At 42.5% G+C, this 10,005-nt stretch overlaps 1 protein-coding gene across 3 annotated transcripts in view; it reads left to right on the top strand.

Annotated features, from left to right (window-relative positions):
• The first annotated feature begins 2,374 nt into the window (after positions 1-2,374).
• The window catches only part of LONRF2 (LON peptidase N-terminal domain and ring finger 2), a 141,386-nt gene continuing 133,755 nt past the window's right edge, over positions 2,375-10,005 (top strand). The window contains exons 1-2 of one of the 3 annotated variants that reach the window (XM_056555977.1): positions 3,433-3,475; positions 3,791-3,858. The gene's annotated coding sequence lies outside the window, so the exon portion shown is untranslated. Of the gene's footprint in view, positions 2,396-3,432; positions 3,476-3,790; positions 3,859-10,005 lie in introns of those variants that run through there. The other 2 variants (XM_056555978.1, XM_056555979.1) reach the window with 2 other exon arrangements.

The following is a 10,005-nucleotide window of genomic DNA, read 5'->3' as shown; positions in this document are numbered from 1 at the left end:
CCATTCCTGGAAAAAAAATCTAGGAAACGCCCATCCATTCAAAATATGGTCACATGTGGCTGTTTCTTTTTTTAAATTTTCCTCTGAAAGTATGTAACTGTCATTTACTGATATGTCAGTTAGAAACAGAGGACTCAAATGCACATTGCTCTCTCCTCCCCTGAGCGGTGTGCACATTTTCAGGTAACAGTTTAGGGACGGCCACCCCACAACACATTCCCATAATGATGAAGCAGAGCATAGGGTTTGTGGCGGGCACACGTTTTACTTTTGGCTATGCTCTGGGTCATCATACTCCGTACACAGATAGCATATCAGTTGGAAAATTGCAATTTTCCATTTTCCTAAACTACACTTCATCCATTCCGGGAAAATAACTATAAGAAACACCCAACCGTTCCAAATGTCCACTTCACCCCTATAAATATTCCTCAGGTGGTGTACTTTCTATGATGGTGTCACATGTGGGTGTTTCTTTTTTTATCTTCCTCTGAATATATGTAACCACCAGGTAATGAAATGTCATAGACCTCAAATGCAAACATGGCTCTATGAGTCTTGAGTCCCATTATTTGTCCACACAGCAAGTTAAGTCCACATATGGGGTATTTTTTTTTTTTACTCTTGAGAAATTGAGCTAAACTTTTTGGGGGCTTTTCTCCTATTAGCCCTTGTGAATTTGCTAAATTTTGTGTAACACCAGCATTTAAATGAAAACAAAAAATCTTTTGTTCAAATTTACTGGCAACTGTTCCAAAAACCTGTGAGCTGTAAATACTCACTGTACCCCTTGCTACATTCCTTGAAGGGTGTATTTTCAAAATGTTGGTCACTTGCAGTTTTTTTATTTTAGATTTTGGGTCTAAAACTCTGCCACTGCAGGGCAAATAACCACCGTAGGCGTCAAAAGTGCCCAATGTTCTTTCCCTCCTTAGCCCTGTTTTGCACCTGCACAGCACTTTACATCTACATATGGGGTATTTCCTTACTCTGACGAAATTGGGCTACAAATTTTGGGGGGCATTTGTTCCTATAATCCCTGTTGAAAAACAAAAAAATGGTCTAACACTAGCAATTCAGTGTTAAAAATCAGATTTAAAATTATTACGGCCCACTGTTCAAAAAAACTGTGAGTTGGAAATACTCACTGTACCCCTTGTTATGTTCCTTGAGGGTGTATTTTCCAAAAAGATGGCACAGTTGGGGGGCTTTGAAAATGCACATTGCCCCCAACTACAATTCCAGCCAAAACAGTGCTCCTTCTCTTCTGAGACCTGTAGTGCGCTCACCGAGCAATTTACGTCAATTTACTTATTCATGAGAAATTGGGCTACACATTTTGGGTGAATTTGTGCTCAATTACACCTTATAAAATGAAAAATTTGAGGTAACACCAGAATTTTTGTGTTAAAAAACAAATTTTTCACTTTTACAACCCACTGTTCAAAAAACCTGGGAGGTTTAAGTTCGAACAGTAATGCTTATTACGTTCCTTGAGGGGTGTTGTTTCCAAAATGGTGTCACATGTGTGGGGTTTCCGCTGTTCTGGCACCATGGGGGCTTTGGAAATGCACATTGCCCCCAACTTCAATTACAGCAAAATTCTCTCTCCCACAGCCAAACAACGCTCCTTCTCTTCTGAGACTTGTAGTGCACTCGCCAAGCAATTTACCTACACATATGAGGTATTTACTTATTCATGAGAAATTGGGCTACAAATTTTTTTGGGGGGGGGGGTTTGTTCAATTTCACCTTGTTAAAATGAAAAATTTGGGGTAACACAAAAATTTTCATGTTAAAAATCACATTTTTCACTTTTACAACCCACTGTTCCAAAAATCTGTGAGGTATAAGTTCTTACTGTAATGCTTATTACGTTATTTGAGGGGTGTAGTTTCCAAAATTTTGTCACATGTGGGGGGTTTCCGCTGTTCTGGCACCATGGGGGCTTTGGAAATGCACATTGCCCCCAACTTCAATTACAGCTAAATTATCTCTCCTACAGCCAAACAGCGCTCCGTACCTACACATATGAGGTGTTTACTTATTCATGAGAAATTGGGCTACAAATTTTGGGGGGATTTTTGTTCAATTTCACCTTTTTAAAATGAAAAATTTTGGGTAACAAAAATTTTCGTGTAAAAAATCTAATTTTTCAAAAATCTGTGAGGTATAAGTTATTACTGTAATGCTTATTATGTTCTTTGAGGGGTGTCGTTTCCAAAATGGTGTCACATGTGGGGGTTTCCACTGTTCTGGCACCATGGGGGCTTTGGAAATGCACATTGCCCCCAACTTCAATTACAGCTAAGTTCTCTCTCCTACAGCCAAACAGCGCTCCTTCTCTTCTGAGACCTGTAGTGCACTCGCCAAGCAATTTACCTACACATATGAGGTATTTACTTATTCATGAGAAATTGGGCTACAAATATTGGGGGATATTTGTTCAATTTCACCTTGTTAAAATGAAAACTTTGGGGTAACACATAAATTTCAGTGTTAAAAATAAAAATTTTCACTTTTACAACCCACTGTTCCAAAAAAATCTGTGAAGTATAAGTTCTTACTGTAATGCTTATTACGTTCTTTGATTGGTGTAGTTTCCAAAATTGTGTCACATGTGGGGGGTTTCCGCTGTTCTGGCACCATGGGGGCTTTGGAAATGCACATTGCCCCCAACTTCAATTACAGCAAAATTCTCTCTCCCAAAGCCAAACAGCGCTCCTTCTCTTCTGAGACCTGTAGTGTGCTCGCCAAGCAATTTACCTACATATATGAGATATTTACTTATTCATGAGAAATTGGGCTACAAATTTTGGGGGGATTTTTGTTCAATTTCACCTTATTAAAATGAAAAATTTGAGGTAACGCAAAAATTTTAGTGTTAAAAATCAAATTTTTCACTTTTACAACCCACTGTTCAAAAAAATCTGTGAGGTATAAGTTCTTACTGTAATGCTTATTATGTTCTTGGAGGGGTGTAGTTTCCAAAATAGTATGCCATGTGGGGTTTTTTTGCTGTTAGGACACCATGGGGCTTCTCTTCTGAGACCTGTAGTGCGCTCACCGAGCAATTTACGTCAACATATAAAGGTATTTACTTATTCATGAGAAATTGGGCTACACATTTTGGGTGAATTTGTGCTCAATTACACCTTATAAAATGAAAAATTTGAGGTAACACCAGAATTTTTGTGTTAAAAAACAATTTTTTCACTTTTACAACCCACTGTTCAATAAACCTGGGAGGTTTAAGTTCGAACAGTAATGCTTATTACGTTCCTTGAGGGGTGTTGTTTCCAAAATGGTGTCACATGTGTGGGGTTTCCGCTGTTCTGGCACCATGGGGGCTTTGGAAATGCACATTGCCCCCAACTTCAATTACAGCAAAATTCTCTCTCCCACAGCCAAACAACGCTCCTTCTCTTCTGAGACTTGTAGTGCACTCGCCAAGCAATTTACCTACACATATGAGGTATTTACTTATTCATGAGAAATTGGGCTACAAATTTTGGGGGGATTTTTGTTCAATTTCACCTTGTTAAAATGAGAAATTTGGGGTAACACAAAAATTTTCATGTTGAAAATCACATTTTTCACTTTTACAACCCACTGTTCCAAAAATCTGTGAGGTATAAGTTCTTACTGTAATGCTTATTACGTTATTTGAGGGGTGTAGTTTCCAAAATGGTGTCACATGTGGGGGGTTTCCACTGTTCTGGCACCATGGGGGCTTTGGAAATGCACATTGCCCCCAACTTCAATTACAGCTAAGTTCTCTCTCCTACAGCCAAACAGCGCTCCTTCTCTTCTGAGACCTGTAGTGTGCTCCCCAAGCAATTTACCTACATATATGAGGTATTTACTTATTCATGAGAAATTGGGCTACAAATTTTGGGGGGATTTTTGTTCAATCTCACCTTATTAAAATGAAAAATTTGAGGTAACACAAAAATTTTAGTGTTAAAAATCTAATTTTTAACTTTTACAACCCACTGTTCAAAAAAATCTGTGAGATATAAGTTCTCACTGTAATGCTTATTATGTTCTTGGAGGGGTGTAGTTTCCAAAATAGTATGCCATGTGGTTTTTTTTTTGCTGTTAGTACACCATGGGGCTTCCTATATGCGACATGCCCGCCAAAAACCATTCCAACAAAATTCTCTCTACAAAATCGCAAAGTTGCTCCTTCCCTTCTGAGCCATGTGGTGCGTCCGCAGAGCACTTAATATCCACATATGAGGTACAGTGACCCCCCGACTTATGATGGCCCCGACATATGATCATTTCAACATATGATGGCCTCTCAGAGCCCATCGTATGTTGAAGGCAGCCTCGACATATGATGCTGCTGTGTGTTGGGGCCATCATACAAACAGCTATCTGACAGCGCTGACAACTTCAGCAACTGACAGATAGTTGTTTAATGTGCCCCGTTCTGCCTCCTGTTACTCACATGCTGTCCTGCTAACTCACGCAGGCTTCCACTGTGAGCTCCGTGTAAGCCCCCCCAGTGCAGCCATAGCCAATAGCCTGCAGCATCTTGCTGCAGGCAACCAATGAGCTGCTGGCTGCCCTCCCCTTCCTTTCCTATAGAGCTGTAGTCGGCAGGATCATAATGGAGGACATTCTGTCCCCCCTGAAGGTATTTAAAGAACTGTACAGTACTGTATGCGATGTCACACATCACATACAATACATATACACACTATACACCCCATACATCAATGTTTCCCTATCAGTGTGCCTCCAGCTGTTGCAAAACTATAACTCCCAGCATGCCCAGACAGTCAATGGCTGTACATGCATGCTGGGAGTTGTAGCTGTGCAACAGCTGGAGGCACCCTGGTTTGTTAAACACTCCCCATACACTCCACATACAATGGTCATCCCAGAACCAATTAGCAGTTTCCCATAGAGATATGTATTCAACATACAATGGTTCCGAGGCCCCAGAACCAATTACCATTTTTACATAGACATATGTACTCGACATATGATGGTTTCAACATATGATGGTTCTCCTGGAACCAATTAATATCATATGTTGAGGGACCACTGTATTGCCATCCTCGAGAGAAATTGGGCTACACATTTTAGGAGTCTTTTTCTACTTTAACCCCTTGTAAAAAGTCTAAAAATGGGGATACAAGAACATGTTAGTGTAAAAAAATGAGATTTTGATTTTTTGCCTCCACTTTGCTGCTATTCCTGTGAAACACCTAAAGGGTTAACAAAGTTTTTGAATGTCATTTTAAATACTTTGAGGGGTGCACTTTTCATAATGGGGTCCATAATGGGGAGTTTCTCACAGAAAGATCCCTCAAATCCACTTAAAACTTAACTGGTCCCTGAAAAAAATCATATTTTGAAATTTTCAAGAAAATTTTGAAAATTGCTGCTTTACTTTGAAGCCCTCTAATGTCTTCAAAAAGTATAAACATGTCAACTGTATGATGCCAACATAAAGTAGACATATTGTATATGTGAATCAACATATAATTTATTTTGAATGTCTATTTTCCTTACAAGCAGAGAGTTTCAATGTTAGGAAAATGCTAAATTTTTTAAATTTTCATCAAATTCTGGAATTTTTCACCAAGAAATTATGCAACATAAAGAAGAATATGTCACGAAAAAAACAATCTTTGAATCAGAAAAAAAGTAAAACAATCTCAGAGTTATTAATGCTTAAAGAGACAGTGGTCAGAAGTGCAAAAAATGCTTCCGTCCTAAGGGTTGCAATGGGCTCCGCCCCCAAGGGGTTAAGGAACAAGGGCTACCTGTACGCCCATGGGAATTTCGATCCCCGCCGCTAGCCGGACGGGAATTGGAACAGGATGCCTGCTGAAATCATTTAGCAGGTATCCCGTGCAAATGCCTGGGGGGGGGGGGTCAATTCAGATTGGCGATTCGAGGTGATTCCGGGCTGATAGGGTCTCTGATGACTCGACAGCCCAGAAAATAGGGATGATCGGAGCTGTCAGAGACAGCCCCAATCATCCGGAAGGATAGCAGGGAGGTGGCAGGGGTGCCACCTCCTCCTATTCCCTGCGACTGGCCGATCAGGACTGACCGGCGAATTGCAGGGCAGGGGTGAAAGTTAATTTCCCCCGCTCTGCCTGCCCTTGGATGTCGAGGCAGAGAGAGAGAAGATGGCGGCGATGAGTGGGGGCCGCAGATGCGGCGAGGAACGCCTGCCGCAGTTACCTGGGTTCACGCAGGGACCAGGGACAGGCGGCTGACAGGAGGAGGCAAGCAAGTGGAGGCAGCAGTGGCGGTGTCCCAGATGCAGTAGTGAAGATTGCCATAAAGTGATCTTCACTGCTGCTTCTAGCAGTTTCAATACTACAACTCGCACCATGCCCAGTCAGCCTTTGGCTGTCTGGGCATGCTGGCAGTTGTAGTTTTGCAACATCTGGAGCACCACAATTTGGAGACCACTGTCCTTCCAGATGTGGCAAAACTACAACTCCCAGCATGCCCAGACAGATGCTGGTAGTTGTAGTTCTGTAACATCTGACCCTTCAGAACTACAACTCCCAGCATGCCTGGACAGTCTCAGCGTGCTGGGAGTTGTAGTTTTGCAACATCTGGAAGGCACTGTTTGGAGACCACTATACAGTGGTGTCCAAACTGTAGCGCTCCAGATGTCAATTCAAAGCATGCCATGACTGTCCAGGCATGCTTGGAGTTGTAGTTCCAGATTTAAACAACAACAAAAATGTGGTCTCAAATAGCAGGAGGTGCTCAACCCCAAATGCAGTTGTGCATTCATGCTGGGGGAGCAGATCCTGCCCTTGTGGTCTGTTGCTAAGGGAAATCCCCAGCATAAAAATGCATACAATGGGGGATGCCTGCAGCAGACCACAAGTGCCACAATGGCATCCTCCACCAGATAAGCGGTGTCGATGTGTAACAATTAAAATAATACAATATTTAGGTGCACTACTGTGGTAGATGTAGACAGTAACATATGACTAACCCTCAACACTGATGTTAAAATTGAGACATTAGCCAGTATATCCTTATATGAAGGATATACTTGAGCCCGCACACCAACGCCAAGGTTTCTCAAGTGGCACGGAACCTAACAGTAACCTACCTGTGCATGATAAGCAAAACCAGGGGCCAGTGGGCAATTACAGCAGCATTAGGTCTGACTCACAGCCGGACCTAATGCTGTTGTAATTGCCCAATGGCCCCTGGTTTTGCTTATCATGCACAGGTAGGTTGGTGTTAGGTCCCGTGCCACTTGAGAAACCTTGGCGTTGGTGTGCAGGCTCAGGTATGTCCTTCATATAAGGATATACTGGTGAATGTCTCAATTTCAACATCAGTGTTGAGGGTTAGCCAAGGTCGTTGTTTACATCTACCACAGTAGTGCACCTAAAATTCTTGCATTGAGTTGTAGTTCGGCAACATCTGGCCCTTCAGATGTTGTTGAACTACAACTCCCAGCATGCCCCCTGGGAGACCCCCTGGCACCACCTCATGCCATCACGCCTCTATCCCATTCAAATCCCTCCTCATGTCCCACCCCTACATACAAAATAAAATAAAAATGATCTGTATATAAAACACATTAATATAGGAAAGATAATCTTTCATGACCAATACTACCGGTATACAAGGAGGAAATATATACTAGAGCCCTGCGCGGGATTGGTTTTTCAATCTCACTCCAGCCCGCTCCCAATGATTCTTTTACCAATCCCGCCCGCTCCAGTAGGGTGTTTGCAGGAGGAGGAGACAAGTTTGGAGGAGCAGCAGCCCCACTCTGGTGAGTACGGACCTAAGGCAGAAGCTGGTGAGTAGTGACTGTAAGTGGAGAGTGGTGCTGAGATTGAGTAACTGAGGCTGCTGTGGGATTTTGAGGGATTTGCGGGTCCCGTAGGCCTAGCGCCTGACTGCCTGCCCGCAGTAGCCTCCTGACCGCCCATGCTCAAACGTTTTGGGTTGGGTCCCGCGGGTCCTGCAGGATCCTAATCTCAATGCAGTGATCTAATATATACCACCACACAATAACTGATAATACCACCATACTATACTGAAAAAAAGCTACTAAACACAGACCAGTATTCCCCCATACAGTGCCTATATAGTGGTAGATACCAATTGTACACAGATCTGTTTACCAAATAAGTGATTATATACAAGATCATATAGATGTATGTACCAGCGGTTGTTTTGGCTGCCTCTGGCACTAGGTGCCTTGAATGTGTGCAAGGCATCATGAAATCTGAGGATTACCAACGGATTTTGGGTCGCACTGTACAGCCCAGTGTCAGAAAGCTGGGTTTGCGCCCGTGATCTTGGGTCTTCCAGCAGGACAATGACCCCAAACATACGTCAAAAATCACCCAGAAATGGATGGCAACAAAGCACTGGAGAGTTCTGAAGTGGCCAGCAATGAGTTCAGATCTAAATCCCATTGAACACCTGTGGAGAGATCTTAAAATTGCTGTTGGGAAAAGGTGCCCTTCCAATAAGAGAGACCTGAAGCAGTTTGCAAAGGAAGAGTGGTACAACATTCCAGCTGAGAGGTGTAAGAAGCTTATTGATGGTTATATTAAGTGACTGATTTTAGTTTTTTTTCCAAAGGGTGTGCAACCAAATATTAAGTTAAGGGTGCCAATAATTTTGTTCAGCCCATTTTTGGAGTTTGGTGTGACATTATGTCCAATTTGCTTTTTTTCCTCCCTTTTTTGGTTTAGTTCCAAAACACACAAAGGGAACAAACATGCATGTACTGCAATCCTTTTCTGTGAGAAATATTTCATTTTCTTAAAAAATTTCAGGGGTTCCAACATTTACGGCCATCACTGTAAGTGATTATATAGAGGAACATATAGATGTAGATACCAGCTGTGCACAGGATCTGAATATCATATAAGTGATTATACACAGGACTATATATAGGAAGTTACCACCTGTACACAGGATATATACACCATATTAGTGATTGTATACGGGACCATATAGAGGTAGATACTGTCTGTACACAAAATCAGTATACCATATAAGTGATTATATATGGGACCATATAGAGTTGATACCAGCTGTACACGGATCTGTATACCATATAAGTGATTATATACAGGACAATATAGAGGTAGATACCCTCTGTACACAGGACATATACCATATAAGTGATTACAACTACATCTAGGGAACTCAAAGACTTTTTTTCTTATCAGCTGCGTTCTCTTTCCTTTTCTTCTTCATCCGGATCAGACAGTCCCAAACTCGTCTCTTGATATCATCTATGGGACAAACATGTTAGCCTCTGCATTTTTCCAGTGCACTCCTCTACACAATCTCCCCATCTATAGGCCCCAAACTGTTATAATGCCCTCCTTGGTGTCCTGCACAAAAAAAGGCAGGTAGGTAAGTAGCCAGGTACGAAGCCAAAAATGTAGTTAGTTTGCCAAAAAATGTAGTTAGTTTGCCAAATATGTAGGTAGGTAACTAGCCAGGTAGGTAGCTGTCTAGGTAGTGTGGTAGCCAGCTATGTAGGTATGTATGTAATTAGGTATTTAGGTATCTAGCTAGGTAGTAAGGTAGCCAGGTATGTAGTTAGGTAGCCATGTATGTAGGTAGTTAGGCTGCTAGGTATGTAGGTAGGTAGTCAAATATGTGCGCCAGGTATAGGTAGGCAGATATGCGGGTCAGATTAGGCAGCCAGATATGTTGGCCAAGTTAGGCAGCCAGATATGTGGGCCAAGTTAGGCAGACAAGTATGTGGGCCAGATTAGGCAGACAGGTATGTGGGGCAGCCAGGTATGTAAGGGGGCAGCCAGGTAAGTGGAGGTAGACAGGTATAGGGGGAAGCAAGTTATGTGGGTGAAACCAGTAATGGGGGGCAGCCAGGTGTGTGGGGGAAGCCAGGTATGTGGGGGAAGCCAGGTATGTAGGAGGCAGCAAGGTATGTGGGGGAAGCAGGTAATAGGGGGGGGGGGGCAGCCAGATATGTAGGAGGCAACCAGGTATGTGGGGGCAGTG

The sequence above is a fragment of the Hyla sarda genome, chromosome 2 (assembly GCF_029499605.1).
Source record: "Hyla sarda isolate aHylSar1 chromosome 2, aHylSar1.hap1, whole genome shotgun sequence".
Classification (NCBI taxonomy): domain Eukaryota; kingdom Metazoa; phylum Chordata; class Amphibia; order Anura; family Hylidae; genus Hyla; species Hyla sarda.
This window is presented reverse-complemented; position numbering and strand designations above follow the sequence as displayed.